The following is a 26,071-nucleotide window of genomic DNA, read 5'->3' as shown; positions in this document are numbered from 1 at the left end:
AAGCAGCAGGGCCGTGCTGAAGTGCAAGCTGGAACAGGGTCACCAGACCCAGAATCAGCGTCTACTCTGCCTGCATGTACTATCTCTGTGACCCTGACCAGAAAGCAAAGCTCTCTGAGCCTCAGTTTCCTGTCTATGAAATGGGGAGAATAATAATTCCTACCTGAGGTGACTGCTGGAGGACTGAATTACATGAGATTTTCCAGATGAAGCATTTCGCACAGTGCTTGGCACATGGCAAACACTCAAAAAATGTTCATTTTGTTATTGCATCTAGATTATTAATATAATTCTAGAAAGTTATTCCAAGGTATTACGGATACATGCAAAACATAACTCCCAGGATATTCAACAGACATTCAACGACAGCATGCACACACACATTGCACACCAATCCTGAATGTCTAATGGCAGGTGACTTCGGTAATTTGTGGTGTATTCATAAACAGAATATTATGCAACTTCTTTTTTAAAGGTATGCTTTTTTGGTGAGGAAGGTTGGCTCTGAGCTCACATCTGTTGCCAATCCTCCTCTTTTACTTTTTCCTCCCCAAAGCCCCAGCACATAGTTGTACATCCTAGTTGTAAGTCCTTCTTAGTTGCCTACGTGGGATGCCGCCACACCATGGCTTCACAAGCGGTGCTACGTTGGTGCCCAGGATCTGAACTGATGAATCCCGGGCCGCTGAAGCACATGGCGTGACCTTAACTGCTATGCCACCATGCCAGCCCCATGCAACTTTTTAAGATGTTCTCATAGGAGAACATTTAACAATAACATATCATATTCTAATTGGGAAAACAAGTTACAAAGTAATAGGTAAAGAACGATTCTGTTTTTGAAAAAAAAAAAAATAAAAAAGGCAAGTTATTCACCAAGATGTTTATACTGGTTATTCTCCAAAGTGTGGGATGATAGATCATTTTTTCCCCTTCTTTTTGCTTATTTTCTCTGGATTTTCTACAATGAAATTGGAAGATATTTTTGTCATAAGAAAATCAAATTATTATTCAGTAACATAATAGAAAATTTTTAAAAAAGGTAAAAGGTGATTACCAAGAAGAAAAAAGAGGTATTAATTTTTTTTTTTAAGATTTTATTTTTTTCCTTTTTCTCCCCAAAGCTCCCTGGTACATAGTTGTATATTCTTTGTTGTGGGTCCTTCTAGTTGTGGCATGTGGGACGCTGCCTCAGCGTGGTCTGATGAGCAGTGCCATGTCCGCGCCCAGGATTCGAACTAACGAAACACTGGGCCGCCTGCAGCGGAGTGTGCGAACTTAACCACTCGGCCACGGGGCCGGCCCCGGAATTAATATTTTTAAGCGACCAAAATTGATTCCAAAGCAAACTCTAAACATTATAGTCTAAACAAATCTGTGCTCTAAACAACACTAAACAGTAAGAATAACTTAAATAACTTGTAAAAAAGCAGATAACTATAATATTTTGTCCAATGTGCAAACTCTGAGTAGCACTTTTAGGATAAAAGGCTTCTTTCTATGCACTTAAAAGTGGGAACATCAATGGATGTTGTTCTTTATGGGTTGCCTAGAAAGAATGTGATTCTTAAAAATATTTAAAAAAATAAAGGTGGGGCCAGCTTGATGGCGCAGTGGTTAAGTTCACACGTTGTGCTTCGGTGGCCTGGGGTTCACCGGTTCGGGTCCCGGGCTTGAATCTACATGTCGCTTATCAAGCCATGCTGTGGCAGGCATCCCATGTATAAAATAGAGGAAGATGGGCACGGATGTTAGCTCAGGGCCAATCTTCCTCAAAAAATAAAATAAAATAAAATAAAAAAAATAAAGGTGCTTACCAAATTCCCAAGTAAATAAACCACTTCCCATTTTCAGACAGGAGGTAAACAAACATGTTAAATATGAATGGAAAAGGCCTTTAGAAATTCTGGACTGAAATTCAAAGCTTGAGCTGTTAAATTTTAAGGTGGTAAATCACACCATTTCAGTACTGGAACTGCCTTTAGAGATAATTTATTTCAAAGCCCTTTCTTTTACAAATAAACTTTAATATAGCTAGGTAGCTAGCCAGTAGCAGAACGTACATGAGCAGGCTTCCTTGTTTCTCAGCCGCTGAAGCAGTAAGTGCTATGTACCACCACTAAGATGCGTACCACCTGTGGACACCAGAGATGTCCTCAGGATAGGGTTTTCATAAGAATAACTGACACCTTTCCCTCCATCCCACTTCATGCTGTAATGGTGATGCTCCTTCTTTCCTATTGTAACTTAGAACAAAGGTACCAAAACCTAAAATACCAAAACCAAAATAGAACAGTATTTTGTATGACTTCATACTTTAGTTTCCTCCAGAAAGCTGAATAAAATCCACTACATTACCAAATACTGCCTCTGGGTTAGATGGCACAGGAAGAAGCACCAGGAATCTGCCTCTCCACCTACAGATGACAATTGCACTGGTAGAATCTGTTTGATATACCTATTTTGGAAGGCTGGAATCTACTGAAAGCTGGCTACATCCAGGAAAAGGCTTGGAGGGTAAATTGCAGTTAATTTCTGTCAATTTCACCTCTTAGCACAATAGCAGTTACCTATCCTCTACACCAAGACCTGTGGCAGGCCTCTGTGCACTTGTTCCTGGAGCAGCTTGCATGCAGCTTGTGGGAGCCAGAGTGGGCAAAAATGACCCTGTCCTCAAAATATCAGGGATCTGTCCTCTGATTGCTCGTTGCTGTTTTGTTTTTTTCTTTTGAGGAAGATTAGCCCTGAGCTAACATCTGGGGCCAATCCTCCTCTTTTTGCTGAGGAAGACTGGCCCTGAGCTAACATCCGTGCCCATCTTCCTTTATTTTATATGTGGGATGCCTACCACAGCATGGCTTGCCAAGTAGTGCATGTCCGCACCCAGGATGTGAACCAGCAAACTCTGGGCCGCCCAAGTGGAATGTGCGCACTTAACTGCTGTGCCACTGGGCCAGTCCTGCTGGTTGCTGTTTCTGATCACAGTGTTGCAGACAAAGAGCAGGGTGGTCATTGTTGCAAACCCCTCCCCCTCTATCTGAAGTGACTTCTAGTGCACCCTTTATCCTCTACTTCATTTTTCCCTTTTTCCCCTTTGGGGAGCCAGACATTACAGACTAGCACATTCAAAAGCAACTGCATATACAGTACAGTTTCAGAAAAGGTACAGGTTCAGAAAAGACCTGACGAGCCCTTAAGTTTACACCTCAGGCTGGTCCTTGGTACAGAGACAGCCTACAAACAAACAAACAAAAAACTCCACAATAATAAAAACCAGTAAACCCTGAGAAAGGAGGAGAATATGATTTCCAGAGTTACCACATTATTAGATTCAAATGTCCAGTTGTCAACAAAAAAAACCCACAAGGCATACAAAAAACCAAGGAAAATATGGCCTATTCAAAGGAAAAACATAAATCAACAGAAATCGTTCTTGAAAAAGACCTGATGGCAGATCCACTAGACAAAGACTTTAAAACAACCATCTTAAAAATGCTCAAAGAACTAATGGAAGAAATGGAGAGAGTGAAAAAAATGATGTATGGACAAAATAGAAATATCATTAAAGAAACAGAAAACCTAAAAAGAAACCAAAAAGAAATTCTGGGGCTGAAAAGCACAATAACTGAAATGAAAAATTCACTATAGGGATTCAAAGGCAGATTTGAGCAGGCAGAAGAAAGAATAAGCAAACTTGAAGATAGGATAATGAAAATTATTGAGAAGAGAAAGAAAAAAGATTGAAGAAAAGTACACAGAGCCTAAGGGGCCTGTGGGACACCATCAAGTGAATCAACATGTACATTGTGGGAGTCTCAGAAAAAGAAGAGAGAGAAAGGGATAGAGAGAATATTTAAGGAAATAATGGCTGCTAACTTTCCAAATTTGAAGGAAAGACATGAATATAAACATGTAAGAAGTTTAATGAACTCAAAGTAAGATCAACAGAAAGAAACTCACACTCAGACAAGACATTATGTATGTATATAAAAGGTTCAACACAGCAAGAAGTTATAACAATTATAAACATTTACACATCTAATAACAGATCAGGAAAACATATGAAGCAAAAAATGACAGAATGGAAGGGAGAAATAGACATTTCTACAATAATAGCTGGAGACTTCAATAGCCCCACTCTCAAGCAACAGATAGAACAAAAACCAGACAGAAGGTAAATAAGAGAATAGAGAATTTAAACTACACAACAAACCAACCAGATCTAACAGACATATATAAACACTCTATCTGACAACAACAGCATATACATTCTTCTCAAGTGCACACAGGACATCTTCCAGGATAGACCATGTTAGGCCACAAATTAATAGTCAATAGATTTTAAAAGACAGATATTATACAAAACATCTTCTTTGATCACATTGGGATGAAGTTGATAATAAACAAAAGTAAAACTGGAAAATTCACAAATGTGTGGAAATTAAACAACACACTTTTAAACAACTAACGGATCCAAGAAGAAATCACAACAGAAACTAGAAAATACTTAGAGATGAATGAAAACAAAAACACAACATATCAAAACTTAGGTGATGCAGTGAAAGCAGTGTTAGGGGAGAAATTTATAACTATAAATGCTTACATTAAAAAACAAGAAAGATCTCAAATCAACATCCTAACTATACAACTTGACCTATAAAAAGAACAAACCAAACATCAATCCAGCAGAAGGAAGGAAATAACAAAGATTATAGCAGAGATAAATGAAATAGACAACAGAAAAACAAAAGAGAAAATAAACACAATCAAAAGTTGGTTCTTTGAAAGGATCAACTAAACTGACAAACCTTTAGCTAAATGGACTAAGAAAAAAAGAGAGAAGACTCAAATTGCTAAAATCAGAAATGAAAGCGGGAACACCATTACTGATTCTATGCAAATAAAAAGGATAAGAGAGTACGATGAACATTATATGCCAAAAACTGGATTAGCTAGATGAAATGAACAAGTTCCTAGAAATCAAAACCTACCATGACTAAACCATGAAGAAATAAAAAATCTGAGTAGACCTATAACTAGTAAAGAGATTGAATCAGTAATTTAAAAACTCCCACAAAAGAAAAGCCCTGAACTTGATAGCTTTACTGGTGAATTCTAGCAAACTTTTAGGAAGAACTAATATTAATTCTTCTCAAACTTTTCCAAAAAATGGAAGAAGAGGGAACACTTCCCAACTCATTCTATGAGGCCAGTATTACCCCGGTACCAAAGACAAATACACTACAAGCAAACTACAGATCAATATCTCTTATGAACACTGATGTAAAAAAACTCAACAAAATACTGGCAAAGCAAATTCAACAGCATATTAAAAGGATCAAACACCATGACCAAGTGGGATTTAGTCCTGGAACGCAAGGATGGTTCAATGTAGAAAAACTGATCAATGTAATATACCACATTAACAAAATGAGGGGAAAAAACCAAATGACCATCTCATTGATGCAGAAATAGCATTTAACAAAATTCAACACCCTTTCATGATAAAAACACTCAATGAACTAGCAACAGAAGGAAGCTACCTCACTAGAATAAAAGCCATATATGAAAAAACCCACAGAGAACATCATACTCAATGGTGAAAGACTGAAAGCTTTTCCTCTAAGATCAGGAACAAAGCAAGGGTGTCTGCTTTCACAACTTCTATTCAACATAGTACTACTGGAAGTTCTAGCCAGAGCAATTAAGCAAGAAAGAGAAATAAAAAACATTCAAACTGAAAAAGAAGAAATAAAATTATCTCCCTTTGCAGATGATATGATCTTATTCATAGAAAACTAAACATTCCACAAAAATACCCAACTGTTAGAATTAAGTGAATTCAGCAAAGTAGCAGGATACAAAATCAACATATGAAAATCAGTTGCATTTCTACATACTAACAATGAACAATCTGAATAGGAAATTACAAAAAAAAATTGCACTTGCAAAAGCATCAAAAAGAATAAAATACTTAGGAATTAGCTTAACCAAGGAGGCGAAAGACTTGTACAATGAAATTTAATAAACACTGCTGAAATAAATTAAAGAAGACATAAACAAAAGGAAACACATCCCACATTCACGGATTGGAAGACCTAATATTGTTATGATGTCAACACCATCCAACATGATCTATGGATTTAAAGCAATCCCTATCAAAATCACAAGGACATTTATTGCAGAAATAGAAAAACCCATTCTAAAGTTCATATGGAATCTCAAGGAACCCTGAATAGCTAAAACAATCTTGAAGAGGAACAAAGCTGGAGGACTCACACTTCCTGATTTCAAAACTTACCACAAAACTGTAGTAATAAAAACAATGTGGTTACTGGCATAAAGACAGACATATAGACCAATGGAATAGAAGACCCAGAAATAAACTTTGCATATATGGTCAAATAATTTTTGACAAGAGTGCCAAGACCATTCAATGGCAAAAGGACAGTATTTTCAATAAATAGTGCTGAGAAAACTGGATATCCATTCCCTAGAGAAAGCTGGACCTTTATCTAACATGATATGCAAAAATTAACTCAAAATGGATCAAAGACCTAAATGTAAGACCTAAAACTACAAAACTTTTAGAAGAAAACATGGGGCAAAAGCTTCTCAGCATTGGATTGGCAGTGACTTCTTAGATATGACAACAAAGGCACACACAACAAAATAAAAAATAGACAAACTGGACTTCATAAAAATTCAAAAATTTTCTGCATCAAAAGAAACAATTCACAGAGTAAAAAGGCAACCCATAGAACGGAAGAAAATATTTGCAAATCATATATCTGATAAGGAATTAATATCCAGAATATAGAGAACTCCTAAAACTCAATAACAAAAAAACAACCTGATTTAAGACTGGCAAAGGACTTGAATAGACATTCCTCCAAATAAGATATACAAATGGCCAATAAGCACATAAAAAGGTGCTCAACATCACTAATCATTAGGGAAATGTAAATCACAAATGTAAATCATATCTCACACCTATTAGGATGGCTATATCAAAAACCAGAAGATAACAAATGCTGGTGAGGATGTGGAGAAATTAGAACCCATAAGTGTTCCACTGTTGGAGGGAATTTAAACTGGTATAGCTGCTATGGAAAACAGCATGGATGTTCCTCAAAAAATTAAAAATAGAACTACTGATCCATCAATTCCACTTCTGGGTATATACCCAAAATAATTGAAAGCAGAGTCTCAAAGAGATATTTGTACACCCATATTCATAGCAGAATTATTCACAATAGTTAAAATGTGGAAGCAACCCAAGTATCCATTGACAGATGGATGGATAAGCAAAATGTGGTATATACATTCAATAGAATATTATTCAGCCCTAAAAAGGAAGGAAATTCTGACATATGCTACAACATAGATGTACCTTGAGGACATCATGCTCACTGAAATAAGACAGTCAGAAAAACACAAATACTGTATGATTCCATTTATATGAGGTACTTAGTCAAAATCATAAAGACAGAAAGTAGAATGGTGGTTGCCAGGGGCAGGGTTGTGGGGAATGGAACATTATTGTTTAATGGGCATAGAGTTTCAGTTTTATAAAATGAAAAGAGCTATGGAGGTGGATGCACAATATTATGAAAGAATCTAATACCAGTGAACCATATGCTTAAAAATGATTAAGATGGCAAATCTATGTTATGTATATTTTACCAAAATAAAAAAGAGAAAAATGTCTCCTAATAATTTATCAAGTCAAAAATTGCCTGCTTTGGGGCCGGCCCCGTGGCTGAGTGGTTAATTTCGCATGCTCCGCTTCGGTGGCCCAGTGTTTCGCCACTTTGGATCCTGGGCACGGACATGGGCACCACTCATCAAACCATGCTGAGGCAGTGTCCCACGAGCCACAGCTAGAAGGACCCACAACTAAAAATATACAACTATGTACCAGGGGACTTTGGGGAGAAAAAGGGAAAATAAAATCTTAAAAAAAAAAATTGCCTGCCTTAAAATCAGAGTGGCCAGGGGAGGCAGGAGCTAGGCTTTCTCAAGCTGATCATGCCGCCTCAGCTGGTCCTAACAGAGACCATCCCACCTCCTTCCCTGCACAGCCCAGGAAGAGCTGTGGCGCAGGGCCACAGGGGGAAGGATAAGGAGAAGCTTTTATTTTTCTATGCAAACATTTCCTCTACCACACTGCAACTTGACCTTCAGCACATCCCTAGAGTTCACCAATTACCTATCAAGTCCACAAGCACTTCATCGGTTTACATGTGAAAGTGTTCAAATATCTTTTTTGAAGTCAGGCGTTGGAAGGTTAAAATAATTAGATCACGTGCTTGCTGTGGGTGGGACATACGGGATATGAATTATAAATGATATTTTAAAAATAGAAAATGCAAGGCTCATAAAATTAAGAGAGAAAAATTTGCTCTTATTCAGCTGCCTCTTATAATTTTTATTGAGGAAAATAAAAAAAGCTTAGTTCCTTATCCCATTTTATTCTTTTGGCTCTACCTGATAAAGCAGAAATTTTCCATTGTCCAGTCATGACTAGTAACTCTTTTTTGTAGATGGAGTTAACCACAGCCTCTGTATGCCTCAGTTCTCTCAGCTGTAAAATGGGAAGCAATTATAGCACGGACCTCATAGAGTCCTCTGAGCATTAAGGGAGCTAATACATGTAAAATGCTTAGAACAGATGACATATATGGAAAGGGTTCTGTAACCATTAGCTCTTAGCCATCATCCACAGGGAGAACATGTTCACACTAGGATATATTTGAAGCTAGCTTTATCTATAGAAGATCTCATTTCTGATTTGGTACTCAATTAATTGTACTTAGACTAATTCTTTTCAATCTTAAATATGCACAAAAATCACCTGGGGAATGTTGTCAAATGCAGAGTCTGATTTAGTAGGTCTGGGCTGGGGCCTGGGAGTCTGCATTTCTAACAAGCTCCCAGAGGATGACTATGCAGCTGGTCTATGGACCGCATTTTGAATGGCAAGGATTTTGAGGACCCATCTCATGCCCTCCTATTTACTTCAAAATACAGCTTCCAATCCCTCTGGGAAGGCTGTGAAACACTTTACTATCTCTTTGCTCTACGACAGTTTCAACAGATGGCTGCACGGTTAGATGCATGTTTGGTAATATTCCAAAGGACCTCTTCTCAACATGAAGTGGGATGCAGGGAGGACAGAAGCAGGGTGCCAGGCTTCCAGGATAGCTTCCCAACGCTCCTCAATCAGTTCCGTAGAGAGTGGCTTCATTATTCTGTTTAGAGCAAGATCTTAGACTATTCGGTATCAATTTATTCTACTGTAAACACAAGCACTTATTTTAAAGCCAAATATAAATTAATTTTGTTGAATTATGCATGCTATCTTCTGTAACTTTTGATAAACAGAGGCAGTGTATAAGCATCAGAGAATAAAAGATGCTTTTCAAACATGAATGCAATAAAAAGAAAATAGTAGAACACATCCATAATCCATGGTATTTAAATTCATCCGTTTTTATAATAATCATAATAAATAATATTACTTTGAGCCTTTAGAAACATGCTTTTATGCCTATTGCCATTTCAACATTGTGAGCTACTTTAACCTAACTTTGCCTTTCTGGAAGTTGTTTACAAAAAACAATAAATAGAAAAGCAAAGTTAAGAATGGTGCCGGGAAATAGGATCGTGTACTACAAATTCTAAAGTAAAGTGAATAAACTTATAATCCTGAGATAAATATACTGGAAATTAAAATCTTTAACTAGGACAACTTCATAGGCGTGTAACCAGAGGAAGAATAAAACCTTATTTGCATAGTTACAAACCTTACTTCCAAAATTCCTGTAACTGCTCTTTTAAATAATTACATGCATAAGATATGTCTTAGGAACTTAACCTTTAAAAATTTAAAAGATATAAAAATGTTAGGCAACTTTTAAATGTTAAACCTGTCTTTTGAACATTTTAACTGGGAAAAAAAGGTTTTTCCTAGAAGGGGCTGTGTTTGGTGGGCTAATTCAATGGCATTCTGGAGAAATGTCCCATCTTTTGGATTTTTAGGCTATCACCTCCATATTGTATTTTTATAATTAGGCAACTTGACCAATCTTTTGTAAACCAGAATAGCTCTCCTATACCATGCCAATTAGCACAGATGTTACTTTATTTAACAAGGGTTTTCCCCTCTCCACTTACACGTGCTCAGATCAACTGATGAAACCACCTGGCCAGCACTGGGGCCACCAGCTGAGTTTCTCATAGTGTCGCTGGGTGGGTAGAACCATCTGCGTGCTTTCCCTTGCTGTTCTTGGCACCAAAAATAGGTGTCTGCACAATGGCTGACCCAGATAGAAGGGCCTTAGGCAAGGTTGTTTTTCTTATGGCAAAACTAATCGACCTGTGTGAGGATGAAATGTGCATTATCTGGGCTAACTGACCCCCATAATGTCCCATTAGAGACAAACAAAAAAGGGTATCCTACAGCAAATCCCAGCTGAAGAACAAGCATGGTTTGAAGAAATACTTTAAATTACAATTGGTAAAGGAAGGCAAGTGTGAGAACAGCTTTACCACAAATACTACCAATTCTCAGACTTTGGGGAAGAAAAAAAAAGGTGAGAAGGAAATACAGTTCTCTAAACTACCTGGTTTATTCACATGTCTATCATACTTTTGTTAATTTACCTCTTAAACTAGTTTATAAAAACCTCATTTCTCATTATATACCAACAATTTCTATTAGTTTTTACACGTGGTTGGTGAATGCTACTGGGAAATGAGGTGATTTTTCAGGCCCTTGAAAAGGCCAGAGTAAAGCCTAATACATCAGGATTCTTGCAGAGCACCCAAAACTTTCGACAGCATTCATTCACTCCTAAACATTTACTGAGTCCCAGACACAAAGGATACTGTGACAGACACAAGTGCCTGCCAAGAGTCTTACAGCTGAATACAAATAGTTCTCCAACAGTCAAAGCAAAGGAAGCGTTTGTAGATAACCTGGCATAACCCCCATCTCAAGAGGTGGCTTCCATAGGTTTGGGGTTTGGGGAAGGGCTCTGAAATCTGCAGCTTAAGTAGGGACACAACTACCTACTGAAAGTGCTTAAAGCTTCCGGAGGGTGGCAGGGAAGGCTCCATGGGACACAAGGTGTTTGGGTTGAGACTGGAAGAAACTATGAGTTTTGTGGCCACGTGAATCATTTTGGTCAGAAGAGACGAGGGGGCAGAACTGCAGAGGTGTGAGACAGTGTGGCTGGTCTGAGAGAACCACAGCAGTGGTGCATTCCTGAAGGGCTGGGGGGAACTGCAGGGAGGGCTGACAATCAGGCTGGACAGGGTGAGACGGGCAAGGGGCGCAGGCCGGGCCTTAACATTGCAGGATTTATCCTGGGGAGAAGGAGCCGCTGCAGAGTTATGGGGAGTTAGACACTGTGTAGACCTTCACAGTGAGCGAGCTCGTGTAATGAATACTTGGGATCTATGTGACCGTTAATAAAATGGACTTATTCTGAAATTCCTAACTAACATGATACTGTTAGTTACTGAACTGAGAAAAAATTAATACAAAGTCTAATCTTTCTATATCTTCATTCCCCCAATCGACCAATTCAGAAGCTGCATGTCAAACCCAGATAGAGTTAGTTTCTGTTCTGATAATGTGAATTTGTTCCAATGAGATTGGTGGATCAGGGAACACTTGAACATAACGTGAAGTTCATGTTTGCTTACACACAAGTGCATCCACAAGAAACACTAGGGAAGTGCAGAACCCTGCCTGTGGCTGCACTGAAACATGTAGGAATTCACAAAATGCATACAGACACACCTCTGATGTCTGCAGCAACCTCAAGTCACAGTGCCTGTGATGTGCTACACCCATAACCCACATCCGTCAGATTCCAGATCATTCTCCTTCCACTACTTCACAGTAACTCACAAGCTTGCAACTCTTCTGATGTCCACTTCGCCAACCAAGCGTCGGTCTTCTTAAAGGGAAAGGGTCATATTTATCGTAGTATTTATTTATTTCATAGTCACTTAACATGTGTAAAACCGTGCTACCCCTTTTATTAGGTTCCTACCTTGTTTTATGTATCACTGATAAGTTTTTGAGTGTTGTTCCCCAATCCCATTCTCCCTGTGAATCCTGTGGTTTTTAACGCATGATTTTGCACAGGATGGTGATTTTGGGGAACGTATAAACCACCTATAAGAGAACTGACTGTTCTGAAGATGACCGTTCATTTGAAGATGAATGTATTCATGACAGTCACACTGATAAACTTTCTCACAAAGATACCTGTGTGCAGAAAAGTTTTAGTCTAGAGCTAATGGCCGCACTCAGGAGGGCTGACTGAACCCTGACTCTGCAGGGAGGAGTGCTGGTGCTCCCTGTGTTCACTCCTCTTGTGTTTGGAGGATCTATCCATTGGTGCAAGCGGAGTGTTAAAGTCCCCTACTATTATTGTGTTACTGTCTATTTCTCCTCTTATGTCTGTTAATAGTTGCTTTATATATTTAGGTGCTCCTGTGTTGGGTACATAGATATTTACAAGTGTCTTATCTTCTTGTTGGACTGTTCCCTTTATCGTTATGTAGTGCCCTTGTCTCTTGTTATAGTTTTTGTTTTAAAGTCTATTTTGTCTGATTTACGTATTGCTACCCCAGCTTTCTTTCCTTTGCTGTTTGCATGGAGTATCTTTTTCCATCCCTTCACTTTCAGTTTGCGAGTGTTTTTAGGTCTGAAGTGTGTCTCACGTATGTAGCATATATATGGGTCTTGTTTTTTATCCAATCGGCCATCCTATGCCTTTTGATTGGAGCATTTAGTCCACTGACATTTAAAGTAGCTATTGATAAATATGTACTTATTGCCATTTTGTACTTTTTCCTGGATGTTCTAGTAGTTTTTCTCAGTTCCTTTCTTCTTCTCTTGCTCGCTTCCCTTGTGGTTGACGGCTTTCTTTAGTATTATGTTTGAATTCTTCTGTCTTAATGATTTGTGTATTTATTATAGGTTCCTAGTTTGTGATTACTATGAGGTTAATACATAGTAACCTATGTATGCAGCAATCTATACTGAGTTGATGGTCTCTTTATTTTGCCCTTTTTCTAAATGCTCTACTCTTTTTACTCCTCTCTTCCCAAACTTTATGTTTTTGACTCCTCTCTTCCCAAAATTTATGTTTTTGATATCATATCTAACCTCTTACTTTGTGTGCGTGTATCCATTACCCTCTTATGATGGAAACAGGAATTTTTAGTACTTCTGTCTTTTGACCTTCATAGGTGATTGATCTGCTACCTTTACTGCATTTTCGCCTTTACCAGTGATTTTATTACCTTTTCTTTTCTTTTCTTTTTTTTTTTTTTTATAATTTTCTTATTCCTATTTGTGGTCTTCTCTTTCCCACTTAAATAAGTCACTTCAGAATTTCTTGTAAACTGGTTTCTTGGTGATAAACAACTTTAATTTTTGCTTGTCTGGGAAACTCTTTCTCTCTCCTTCCATTCTGAATGATAACCTTGCCAGGCAGAGTTTTCTTGGCTGTAAGTTTTTTCCTTTCAGCATTTCAAATATGTCATGCCACTCCCTTCCACCCTGTAAGGCTTCTGCTGAGAAGTCAGCTGATAGCCTTATGGGCTTTCTTCTGTCTGTTACTTGTTGCCTTTCTCTTGAAGCTTTTAAGATTCTCTCTTTATCTCTAGTTCTTGACATTTTAATTATAATGCGTCTCAGTGTCGGCCTCTTTGGGCTTATCTTGTTTGGAGCTCTCTGTGCTTCCTGTACCTGGATGTCTGTTTCCTTCCTTAGGTTAGCAAAGTTTTCAGTTATTATTTCTTCAAATAGATTCTCTGCCCCTTTGTCTCTCTCTTCTCCTTCTGGGACACCTATAATATGAATGTTGGTACACTTGATGTTGTCCCAGAGTTCCCTTAGACTGTTCTCATTCTTTTTTCTTTTATCTATTCAGCTTGAGTGATTTCCTCTAGTCTTTCATCCAGCTCGCTGATCCGTTCTTCTGTATCATCTACTCTGCTATGGAGTCCCTCTAGTGAATTTTTCATTTCCAGTATTGTATTCTTCATTTCTGATTGGTTCTTTTTTATATTTTCCAATTCTTTGTTGACGTTTTCACTGTGTTCACCCATTCTTCTCCCAAGTTCAGTGAGCATCCTCATGAGTTTTTGCTTGAACTCTTTGTCAGGTAGGTTATTTCTGTTTCACTTAGCTCTTTTTCCAGGGTTTTGTCCTGTTCCCTTGCTTGGAATGCATTCCTTTGCCTCCTCATTTTTCCTTTCTCTGTGCTTATATCTATGCATTAGGTGGGTCAGCTGCATCTCCTGATCTTGGAGAAGTGGCCTTATGTAAGAGATGACTTATGAGGCCCAGCAGTGTGCTTCCCTCTTGTCACCAGTTCCAAATGTTCCAGGAGTGACCTGTGTGTGGACTACGTGTCCTTCTGTTGTGGCAAGGTTGCTCTTGCTGCAGGTGCCCAAGGAGTCTAGGCTGTCCCCCGACTGGCTGGTTGTAGTGCTCAGCTGCGTGTAGCTGCTATGGACCCTTCAGTCAGTTTATTGGGTTTGGGGAGCCCCAGCACAGTTGGCTGCAAGGTCTAATAGTACATTCCTGTTGCAATTTTTCTGTTAAGGGAGCAGGCCCCCATCATGGCTGGTTGTGAGGCTCAGGGGCTTACAACTGCTGTAGGCCTCCGGCCTGCAAGGCTCTTGTTAACTCTCTCAGGATGGCACAGTTGGGTGGGGTCAGCCTCAGGCATGGGAGCACCCAATTGTTTCAGGCTTTGGAACATGGGGCCAATCCCCCATGTTGCTGTTTGAGAAGCACAAGTTTTCTGCCACTGATAAGCCCTACGGCCCACAGGTCCATACCCACCATCAACACAGTCCTGGCCTGTGCACACTTTGTGACCCCCTGGAGAGGACCTAGTTGCCCCACTGCAGAGGCCCACACATACTCCACCAATGCCCCACACTCTCCACCTGCTCCTCATGCATGCCCTGCCCCACAGAGGTGGACTTACTCACCTGCCTGCAGAGGATCCAGGCACCCAGTTATGCAGGCCAAAATGTTGCCCAAGGGCTTGCTCTTGGGTGGGGCCAGTTCCTAGGGCTGGCTGCCTGCCCTAGCTGAACTGGATTAAATCTGCGCTCTAGTGGGCAGGGCAGCCCCTGGGCTAACAGGCCAGGGGAAGAACTCCCAATGGCGTCTGCCAGCATCCATGTCAGCATGCCTGTACTAGGTCACAATAATGGCTGCAACCAACACCCTTGAAGAGGCCTCACCTCTCACCGAGATGCACCCAGAGCCTATCAGGTGAGTCTCTTTTCACCAAAGGACTGTGCACTTTCCTTTCACGTGATTTTAGGTTGCTTTCCAAACAGGTGAATTTGTGTGTGGGCCCTTTAAGAGGTGGCTCATTTCTGCTTATGTCCAATAGCTTTCAAGGGGTATTCCCTGTTGTAGTTAATAGCCAGCAAAGCCAGATATTATGAGACTTGTCTCAGTTGCGCTGAGTCTGAAGGATGCTTATAGCAGCAACACCTCCCTGTTCAGGTGCCCCACTCCTCCAGGGAAGGCTGTATACCTTAGGATCGCACCTGGCCTGCAGGCCATGAAGCTCTGCGGCTCACAAAGATGGTTTTTTTCTCTCTAGACAGAAATTTGTGCCTCTTCCACCTCAGTCAGGGCTGTCCCTTGTTGCGGGGGTTCTTTTTATCCAGTTTTCAGTTCTCTCTCAGGGATAATTTTTCTAAAAATAGTTGTAACGTGATTCTGTTCGTGGGAGGAGGTGAGTTCAGAGTCTACCTATGCTGCCATCTTGACACCCTCTTGCCTGTGTTCACTCCTCGTGTCTTCCTCCCCAAGAGGGCCCTGCAGCCATGAGCCTCCTCTCAAGGGAAAGCCGAGCCAATCCTGAGCCCCAGGAAGACACGGTCTTTCTCCTCTAAATGTTAGCAAATAGACAAGGTGCCAAGAACTGCTGTAGCTGTCTCACTTCTAACCTGGGGAAAGGCCTGTTCTGAGCAGGACAGAGAGGTGGAAAGACTTGGGTCACTGAAGACACTGATGAGCTTCTAAATCATTGAGTCTAAGCCTTGACCACACATTTGAATAACCTGGGAAGCTTTTAATAATTACCAAGGCCCAAGCCCCACCTCAGAGATTCTGATTCAGTACTTCTGTTACTGGTATTTTTTAAGCTCTCCAAGGTGATTCTAATGTGCAATCAGGAATAAGAAGTCCTTTGGAATTATGTGAACTAGTAACTTCCCTTATTATCTGAAGCAGTTTGAGTTGGAATTTCCCTTCTATTCAGCTTAAACCATCCTAAATGATGACATTCTCTTTGGAATGAAATGCAAAGTCCAGCATTAAAACAGTCTTTAAATTCAATTAGACCATCTGAGAAATTTAAATCTCAATTCCTGGCAAAAAAATTAAGCCTTCTCATTTACTTGAGAAAAAGATCTTGTGCCCACCCAACCTTCAAACTGAATTCTGAAGACATTCATCAAGGGTGTCAAAAAAGGAGTTAAGTCATAGTAGAGACTGCGGGTGGGTGACTTTGACTATAGACACTGAGAAAACCAACACTCATTTATCCTGGGAAGCAAACAGATAGTAATAGTTTCCTCACTGTCCAGCTGGATGATCTCTAGATGAATTTAAGATTCCTATAAACGTTATTAGCATTACCACATAGTGATGGTACCTTGCTGGTTTCATTCTTATTTTCTTCACTTTCATTTTCAAAAGTATTGTTCTTGATATTTTACGGAATATGTATCTTTATATCATGATGAATGAATAAGAGACGCATGTGGAGTATAAAAATATGCTTCAAACCCATGAGACTGCCTAGAATCTAGACTGAGAACATCCTGAAGTTAAGCAATTTGGCAGCATTTCTCACTGTTTTTTCTAAATTGATTGAGGCAGTATTCTGCATATGAAGCCCCTTCAATTTTTGGACTGTGTGGGAGTAGGTGTATGTGGTATCTGTGTGAGGGGCAGCTTAATGATATAATTTGCCAGTTCTTTACACCTCCTTGCTAACAGAACCCTTGAGTTATCTGAGGGGACATAAGAAAGAACTCAGATAAATGTTCCAAACTTACATGATCTTGTTTACAATTCTGTCCTAACTTTGGGATAGTCTCCAAGAATAAAAAGGTGATGATGATCAAGAGGTCAGAGTGATTACCTGAAAGTGATCCTAGACGCCAGCCTGAAAGCCCTTGCTGTTGCAGGGACGAGGTATGGTTGGAATGAGTTTATTTAATAAGATCAGACCATCTTTAAGAGTTCATCAAAGAGGCATAATAAGAAAGATAGAAAACTTTAAAGCAGAACAATAAGAAGAAAGATGGTAAAAAAAAAAGAAAAAGGGAAATAGATAAAGAAAGTAAGGAATCAGAGTCTAGTCAGGAGTCTATGAATAAATGGTGGGGTTGGGGTGGGGGAAAGCGTCCCTTTTCATAACTGCTTTTCCAGTTGAAACATTTTTCTTCATTCTTTCTTCTTGTTTTCAAATGTAGCCCATAACTTTTTAGGATTTAATATAAAACTAATTTGTTCATGGCTTAGTAATCATCATACTTTGAATTACTGCTGTTCAAGTTTCTATCTACTGACCTAAGTAACTTTGGAAAATGACGTTTTGGCTGGAAATGATAAAGCTATAGACAGAACCGTACTAAGTTGGTAACAACTGAGGGAAAGGAGGGAGAGCTGTACCATCATCTTAAATAAAAAGGAAGTTTGAGAATTTGATTATATTATCTTCTAGTGATCCACAGATTCAAGGTTTTTTAAATCCTCAGCCACATTGCAATGTCAGGGCTGAGAAGGGTCTTGGTTGTTGTTTTTTTCACATTATTTTAAAAAGTTGGCTGTGAGCAACTGTACTTCACAAGCAAACACCCCAGACCAAGGTCAAGCTTATGTGAGCCACACTTACTAGTCTAATCAAACACCACTTACAACGAGGTTAATCAGATACCTTTGTAATGATAGACATGCTTATACTAAGAGGCGCAATAAAGCACGAATGGTGTACTTTCTGTGTAAATGATTCTGCTTAGTGCTATATGGTCAAATGAATTTTGTTCTTGTTTTTCTTTTCTCATATTATTTCTTCATGTCAATGCTAACATGTTCTCCTGGTACCATCCAAGTTTTTTTATTTTATCATCACTGCTACAAAATAGAAAGGTCCTGAACTTTTCTAACAATTGCAGCTCCCCCTTGGGGCCTTTACTAACCTAAAACATGTTTTAATTTAATTAGGAAAAGTCACTTCCTTTGAGTGTAGGACTTGGGGAATGGATATTACCTTTGTGCAGAGAAAAATATGTACCTCCTCCAGGCGAACGTAGCCCCTAGACCTGGGCACGCTGCTTAGTGAACAGAGCCCAGGCTCGTTTGAGCACCCACTTGCCCCTTTAACAGGGCTCTTGTTAGCAGTGCACAGACTGCCCTCCTGATGCCCTGGAACTCTGCCCCTTTCTCTCATGCTTCAGGGGTGAGGTTCCTCGTGCTCACCACCTGCATTACTTCCGAGTGTATGCATTCCTGACACCAGGGCATCTTGGAGCAGAAAACTGGGAGGGAAAACAGCAGGTTTCAGGGAAAGAGAGGAAGCCATGGTAAAGGCGCCCAAGCCTCTGACTGATCCTCTGGGCACAGCAGCTCTAGCATGAGGGACAACTAGAAAGGTGTGACTTAGCCTTAAGGTTTCAAGGTCAGTGTGAAGGCTGCCTGTCTGATACAGATCCCCCCTTTTTTCAGCAGACCTGGAATTCCCGACAGAACCAAAGCCATTCTTTCTGGAATTATAGCTCAGTGGATTAAAAATACAGCTTCCTGGAAAAGTTGACACAGGTGTTTCAAAGAATAAATGATGAGACACTAGGGGCAGAAGATTTAAAAGCAGGAAGACACTGTGTAAGAGAGGGTGATGATGCCATTGAGGGGGAAAGAGGAGGACAATCTAAGAGCCTCGACATTTGGCCTCTGGCCTTGGCTGACCTCCATCTGCACAGGACAATTCAAAGCCCTCATTTCCTTCCCTGCTGTGAACATGTGCACTTTAGGGCACAAATTACTGTCCCTAAGGCAATGTGGCATTGAAAGACTAAATAAAGGTCACGTTTCAAGAAAGGTCATTGGAAGGAAGCAAATGCTATCTGTGATACATTTAATTTAGCATGATTCAAACCCAAAGGAATTTCTGGCTAGGGATTCTAAATATTTCTAATTGCTTGCTTGAACTCGCCCCAAACCATTGTCTATGCTTCCTGGGCAGCGTTCAGCATGGGTAGAGTCTGGCATCTTTGCATTTTACGGAGATGATGGAGATAAAGACAAATGATGGAGATGAAGGCCCAGCATGAGGAGGAGAAGTGTCTCATTCATCCCCAAAGGGCGCCATCTTCACTGTCCTAAAAAGGTATTACAGTCAAGGTTCAGCACTCCATTTCCTATGGTTCTGCTTTCATAGGCTCCTCAGATTTTCTGGTTAAAAATAAATTTACTGAAGCATCAAGACATTTAAAGGTGGTCATAAAACCTGTTTACAAAAGTTAAATTAAAAACGTTATCCTATAAACTGTCAACAACAGAGAGCTCTTTATGATGTTCCCTTTGATGTTTACACTTTTTTGCAATGGAATTACGTCAACTAGGTGAGGCACAAAGATGGAGACAGGAGGAAGGAACACTCCGACAAAGATATATGGTCCACCTTCCTTCCCTGACCTTGAGGGGATGCATTGGCAGAAAGACTATGAGCAAGGTTCATGGAACACTGAATGATTAAATAGAAGCCATGCTTCAAATATCTGAGTTCATTTTGGCCTTAGATTAAAATTCTTTTCATGAGACTTAAAAGCTGGAAAAACTGATGTCTAAATGCATTTTATATCTGTTTATTCCAATAAACTATATTATATGGCAATTTATTTTAAATGGGACTGTATTTTAATTGGGTTATCATTAGTATTGCTGACTAAACAAGGAAAGTTTACAAATATATATTTATTAATTGAAAAAACCCTACAATTATACACAGTCTACATGCCAACTTTCAAATTCATCTAGAAGTCCATAAAGAAATTCATTATAATCAATACTTTCCACATAATATGTGTTCTTAAGAAGTATACATCACTAACTGAAGAGAAAACCAGTAACTAGGAAAATTCTGGCCTACTGGGACGGCCACTACCCAATTTCTCTCTTCCAACTACCAGTCTAACTCAAGAGCCTAAAAATCTGCCACTAAAACCTCATTGATACAACAGAACCGGTTCTTCTCAAATGCAAATGCTTTAGGGAAGGATTAGATAAACCATCTGGCCTATCAAACTATCTGGGCACATCCCTCCACCTCCTTTCCACATTGTCCTGGATGTCCCTAAACCTCTCCCTTCACCAGAGATTGGTTTAGGAGTGGGCATGGGATTTAATTCTGGCCAACCAATGAGATAGGAAGGAAAACTGCTGGGAAACTAAACAGACTTCTCTAGAAGATGTGTATGTTGGGGAGAGGGAGGGATGACAGGACATCTATGTGGCTCTGTGGAAGCCTCTTGAGAACATGATGGAAGCGAGTTGAGGACAAAAGCCAATACACTAAGGATGGCAGAATAGAAAATTGGTGACGTCAGGCACAGCTGAATTATCCAACTCTAGATAGCTCAGGACTCTTGTTATTTGAAATAATAAGTAACAAATTTCCTCATTTGAGATAACAATTTCTCTTATTTTTACCAAAAGCAACTTGATATAATCCAACTATTTCAAATTCTGCCAGAGGATGTAAAGAAGAAAACACCCACAGCAGACATTATTGACTGCCAACTAAATATCCACCACGACTATCTGTCCTAGTAAGGTGTTGGATTTTCATAAGGGAAAACAATGGTCATGTTTAATGGAAGAAGAAATATGTTTCTGGTTCAAGTCTGATCTCTCACAAGAAGCTTATCTAGACCAACAAAGCCCATGGTGGTCTATCTTCTGAATCCATATTATTTACTGTCTTTACTGTGTATATGGCATTAAACCATATAATGCCTCTCATGTTGATGAGTTATATTTTTATTTAGCTTATTACTTAACTTTTGACGTGTTTCCCTCTTCCCCAATTTCACTATAAGCACCCTCATTAGGACTGCTCTCCATATTTCTTATATAATACGTCTTAAATTCAAATTTCTAGAACATGACCTAAAGTAGATCAGGTAATGTTCAGGTTGTCTATACTTCCAGAAGTAAATATGAGTGTGCTTTCAAATTTGTTTTCATTTATCTGACACTTTTTGTTATTTTGTTGTGATAAAGGATAGATCAGTGAATATTACAAAAATAAATTCTATTAGTATGACCATGGTATGTGTTCAAACTACCAAATGGCAATGATGAGTGCACATAGGGGTCATGAAGACACAGGATGAGCACTCCCAGTGGTGTTGTAAGCCTGCAGGTGGTGGGTACTTCATTACACATTCTGTTTTATGTAGAGTTTTCCAGCTCTGACAGTTTTGATTTCCTGTGGTTTAGAGAGGATTCTGAACCATGGATAAGTTCGGAGTTTTGGAGGTTGGTATGTAATTATCACAAAGCAGAGCAAAATGTCTTGCAGTTCATCAGGACCTTAGAAAAAATCTTTTAATAGGCTGATGTGCTTAAATACTACAACTTATTCACATATACCAATCAATTTTAGAGTTTTTCTTATATTCAGTATTTTCCCTATTCTTTAACCTTAGCAAAGATATTCTTGGAAAGTGATTTGGCAACAATCATAAAACATGACTAACAGTGCTAAAACAAGTAAAAAATTACTTAACAGTCAGATGAATGATCAACTAAAATAGATTTCTAGAAAAATAAGTATTGGATGTCATTTACATTATCATGCAAAATAAAGCATAAAAAATCAAAAGTATCAACCTTTTCAATTTTTTCTTCAAGACTGAAAAATCAGAGCTTGATTAAAACCTGGGTTTGAATTAGGGGAGCCCTCAAAGCTCTTTTGGGAAACAAAGCAGAGGGAAAATTGTCTTCATGGATAAATACCAATCCTCAAAACAACACTACTGATAATAAAGGAAGGTAATTTTTAAACCTTCCTACTAGTTTGCTCACATTTCAGAAAAGAAGTATAATGCTGTCTTTTATAAACATATGGCACAAAGCTTACTTTGTTACCTCTTTAAAGACTTAGCTGAGATTTGCACTCTTATTATACCGCCAGCAGGGGCATTAACAGGAATAAATGTGATACATCTTCATCTAGAGAAGACAGCCCGTGGATTACAGAAAGGCTTGATATGATACACAAAAAAGCCACACTGAGAGGAAATAAGTTCTATGACCTAATATATGATGCTTGTATAAAATATGTCACACATATATTGATTTTGGAAATCATTTCTCAATGACTAGATTAGAACCATTATAAACAGATTTCACCACACTTAGGTTGACAGCTATGACCAGATTATCTTGGTTTTAATGTCTGTTTTCAATTGCCATTTTAGCCTTTTTTTAACTGACATCAATAATTTCTTGACCCTAAGCCACTTTAAAGATCAACTGAGTCTTGAAATCTGAAAGGTATCATATAGATTAAGGCACTGGGGATCCAAAGCAAGAGATGTCTTTGCTTCAATTTCTGGCCACTTGCTTGTGTGAGAAATTGATGATGATGTTAATGAAAAACTATTTTGAACTCTTTTGAGGACATGGAATATCTCCATATCACACCAAACTAGGCTGCAAATGAAAGCAAAATGGGCTCAGGGAAGGTGCCCTGTCATAGTCTCTGGTGCCACTGGGACAACTCTGGTGGTGGTATGCGGCTCCCACGGGAGAATGATTCCCAGCTTTGGGCCTGAACATTTTCCAACTGTGCATTGTTAGGCCATGATAAGCAACAATCTCAGCTTAAATCAGTACAAGTTTATTTCTCACTCATATTTCATGTCTATCAAGGGTTGGCAGGTGGGCTCTGCTCACTGTGCCAGAGGGAAAGAGAGGGCTGTGGAAAGTCTTGCACTGGAAATACATTCCTATCACTTCCACTCACAACTCACTGGACAGAACTAGTCACAGATCACGGGGGACAAGGAGCTGCAATCCTATCAACTGCCTAGAATGAGGGAGAACTGTAATTGTTTGGCAAAGAGCAGTGACTACAATATCTTATTTCATAAAATAATAAGATAACCTATTACTTGGAAAACCATGGGCTTTCTCTTGAAAATTTCTGCCTACTTACTTCTCACAAGTTAGGAAATATATTACATTTTGGATAATAATTTGGCAGTCTGTTTCTTGGTTCACAGCAGGTCTATCCAGAGGGAGTTAGACTTAGACTCTATTTCTATTTTTGCTCAACTTCTCAGTTTTAAGTTACAGTATCACCATAAAGAAGAGTAATTAATTGGTGTTGTAGACTAATCCATATGCCACCAAAATATGATGAAATGCAAATGAAACATGTCTCCATATGCCTTTCTCATGTGTTATTCCTTATTCTCGTTCTTCATAGACATGTTCTTGGTACAGGCAGACATCTCCTAATTTATTATGCCAATACATTCTATTTTTGTTGTAATTTTTAATCTAAGTTTTATATGTAACACTTTGAAGAGTCAAATGGTGCTACAAGGCATGTTATGAAAAACAGTGCACACAGCCCCATGCTCCACTTCCTGCTCTCCAGAAGCAACCACTTTTAATTCTTTTACTCCTATTTTTTCATCTCTACATCTCTAGCTTATATTGCTACTTCTTGATTTTTCTAGAGTAGTATACACTGATTTTCCACTATGGAAGATGAAGATTTAGCTCTACTGACTACCATCACCTGCTCCCTCCTCTTCCCCATGCAAAAACACAGCTCCCACACCCCATCTGCTCAACAGAATTTTATCATGATTTGATTAGATTAATAGTCAATAGGCTTACACTGTAATGTCTGTAAATTCTAGTCATCGCTCAGTTACAAAGTTTATTATATACTTTCTTTCTTTTCTTGTACACTCTGTTTTTCTTTGGATTACCACTTGTCCTGTGTTTTAATGGCTTAGTTTTTATAAAGTTATCACTAATTCAAACCCAAATGTACCCCTAGTTGTATAAATCTTTCAACTTGTTCAAATATATTAGTCATTCTTCCAATTTCATCTTTTTGGAGAACACTTTCTGGAAGCTTCTGACTTGCTCCAATCTGGGTTGGCTGTTGCTCTCTGGACCTGCTAAATAGCTGTGCTATATATAGTCTTGGGATCTCCCTATATTATTATTCTGAGGACTCTTTTTGTCTTGCTCTGGTACTCAACTTCCTTGTTCTCATGTATTTCTCATTCTCATTTCTTAGAGCACACCCTCCAGTGGATTCTGAGAATGGGTGCATGGGAATAAATTTTTTGAATCTTGACTGTCTGAAAGTACTTTTATTCTACCCTCACACTTAATTAGTTTGACTAGGTGTTGAATCTAGTTTAGAAGAAATTTTCTCCCAGAACTTTGAAGGTATTCCTCCATTGTCTTGCTTCTAGTCTTGCTATGCAAAATTTACAGCTATTTTAATTCCTAGCCCCTTGTTGGAAATCTTCCTTTCCCCCAACTCTACAAGTTTGTAGGAAATCTCTTTGTTCCCAGAGTTCTGAACTTTTTCAGTAATGTATCTCAGTATGGGTTTGTTTTCACCTGTGTGGGATTTTCTATGGACTTTAAATCTGAAAACTCAGGTCTTTCCTTAGTGGAAAAATTTACTGAATTGTATTTTTGCTTATTTCTTTCCTTTCATTTTCTGTCTATCTTCCTGGAGCTCCTATTTTTTAGATTTTGAACCTCCTGGGTTGTTTCTCTAATTTTTTCTATTTTTCTCTCTTATCTCCCATTTCTGTCTTGTATTCTCCTTTCTGGGCAGATTTTCTCAACTTTATCTTCCAGCTCTTTCCCCGAGTTTTGCATTTCAGACGCCATATTTTAATTTCTAATAGCTTTTGTTATTCTCTGAATGGACATTTTTTCTGAAGGGTTTTTAGCCTGTGTAGACTTGTTTCCTCTCAGTTGCTTTTTTCTGTTTGTTTTTTCTGTCTTTCACTATCAGATGCTTTCCTCAAGCATCTGATGATCCTTGGCTGTCTTGCTCATATAAAATAGTGTGAACTAAAAGCTAAGAAAAGTTCTGTGCTTGGATGGGGCTGTGATGGCTGGGTTCACTGTAAAGTGAGCTAGCCGTTTCCCTGGAGAACGCCTAAGGTCACTATGTTCTTTTTTTTAATTTGTGCCTAGAGGAAACTCTAGGGATATACATATGGGTCTTCGGGGAAGCAAGTTGGGTGAGGCCTGGGGATCTCAAATTCAGTATTTAAATATATTCATCTCCCTTTTCCAGTAGGGTAGTCCCATACTTCAATGCACCTGTTCTCTCTCAGTCCAGAGACATTCCGTTTTACACTTTCCAGAGAATTAAACCTCCAGTCTTATGCCAGAGTGGGGAAGGGAATCTAACTGCTTCTTGAAGAGACTCCTCACCAATCCTCATGTCTTCAGTTCTACCTTAACCTCATTTCCAGTTTTCGAGCTTCCAGAGGATTTTATAATTTAAATCAAGTTGCTTCTTGGTTTTTACCTACTGCTGACTTAGCATTCAGCTTTCTTAAACTGCTAAGTTACCACTTAACATCTGCTTTCCAAGTAACAAAATTTTGTTGCTATTGTTTTCTATCCCGTTTTCTTATTCCTTGAGGGTTTATCCTTAATCACCCTAACTGTCCTTGGAGTGGAGTTTAGGAGGGAGCAGAGCTAACTGCTTACATTAAAGCTGTCATCTTTATACGAAACTTCCATTCTGCTTTTCTACAAATTAGAGAATCACAGTTCCTTCACATTGAAAGGGACCCCAAGAGATTATGTAGTGAACTCTTCCCTTCAGGGAGCAAAGTGTGTTGTTTAATTTGCAGATGACGTGGTGGAAGCACCAGGAAGCAGAGAGTCTTGCCCAAGGTCATACAGATAGACATCATGCTGGTCTCTAGT

General features: G+C 39.1%; 1 protein-coding gene across 2 annotated transcripts in view; it reads right to left on the bottom strand.

The window, feature by feature from the left end:
• The window catches only part of TBC1D5 (TBC1 domain family member 5), a 564,348-nt gene that overhangs the window by 29,097 nt on the left and 509,180 nt on the right, over positions 1-26,071 (bottom strand). The gene's annotated exons all lie outside the window — the stretch shown is intronic.

This window comes from Equus asinus, chromosome 21 (assembly GCF_041296235.1).
Source record: "Equus asinus isolate D_3611 breed Donkey chromosome 21, EquAss-T2T_v2, whole genome shotgun sequence".
NCBI classification, from domain to species: domain Eukaryota; kingdom Metazoa; phylum Chordata; class Mammalia; order Perissodactyla; family Equidae; genus Equus; species Equus asinus.
The sequence above is the reverse complement of the archived record's forward strand: the minus strand, read 5'-3'. Positions and strand labels throughout refer to the sequence as shown.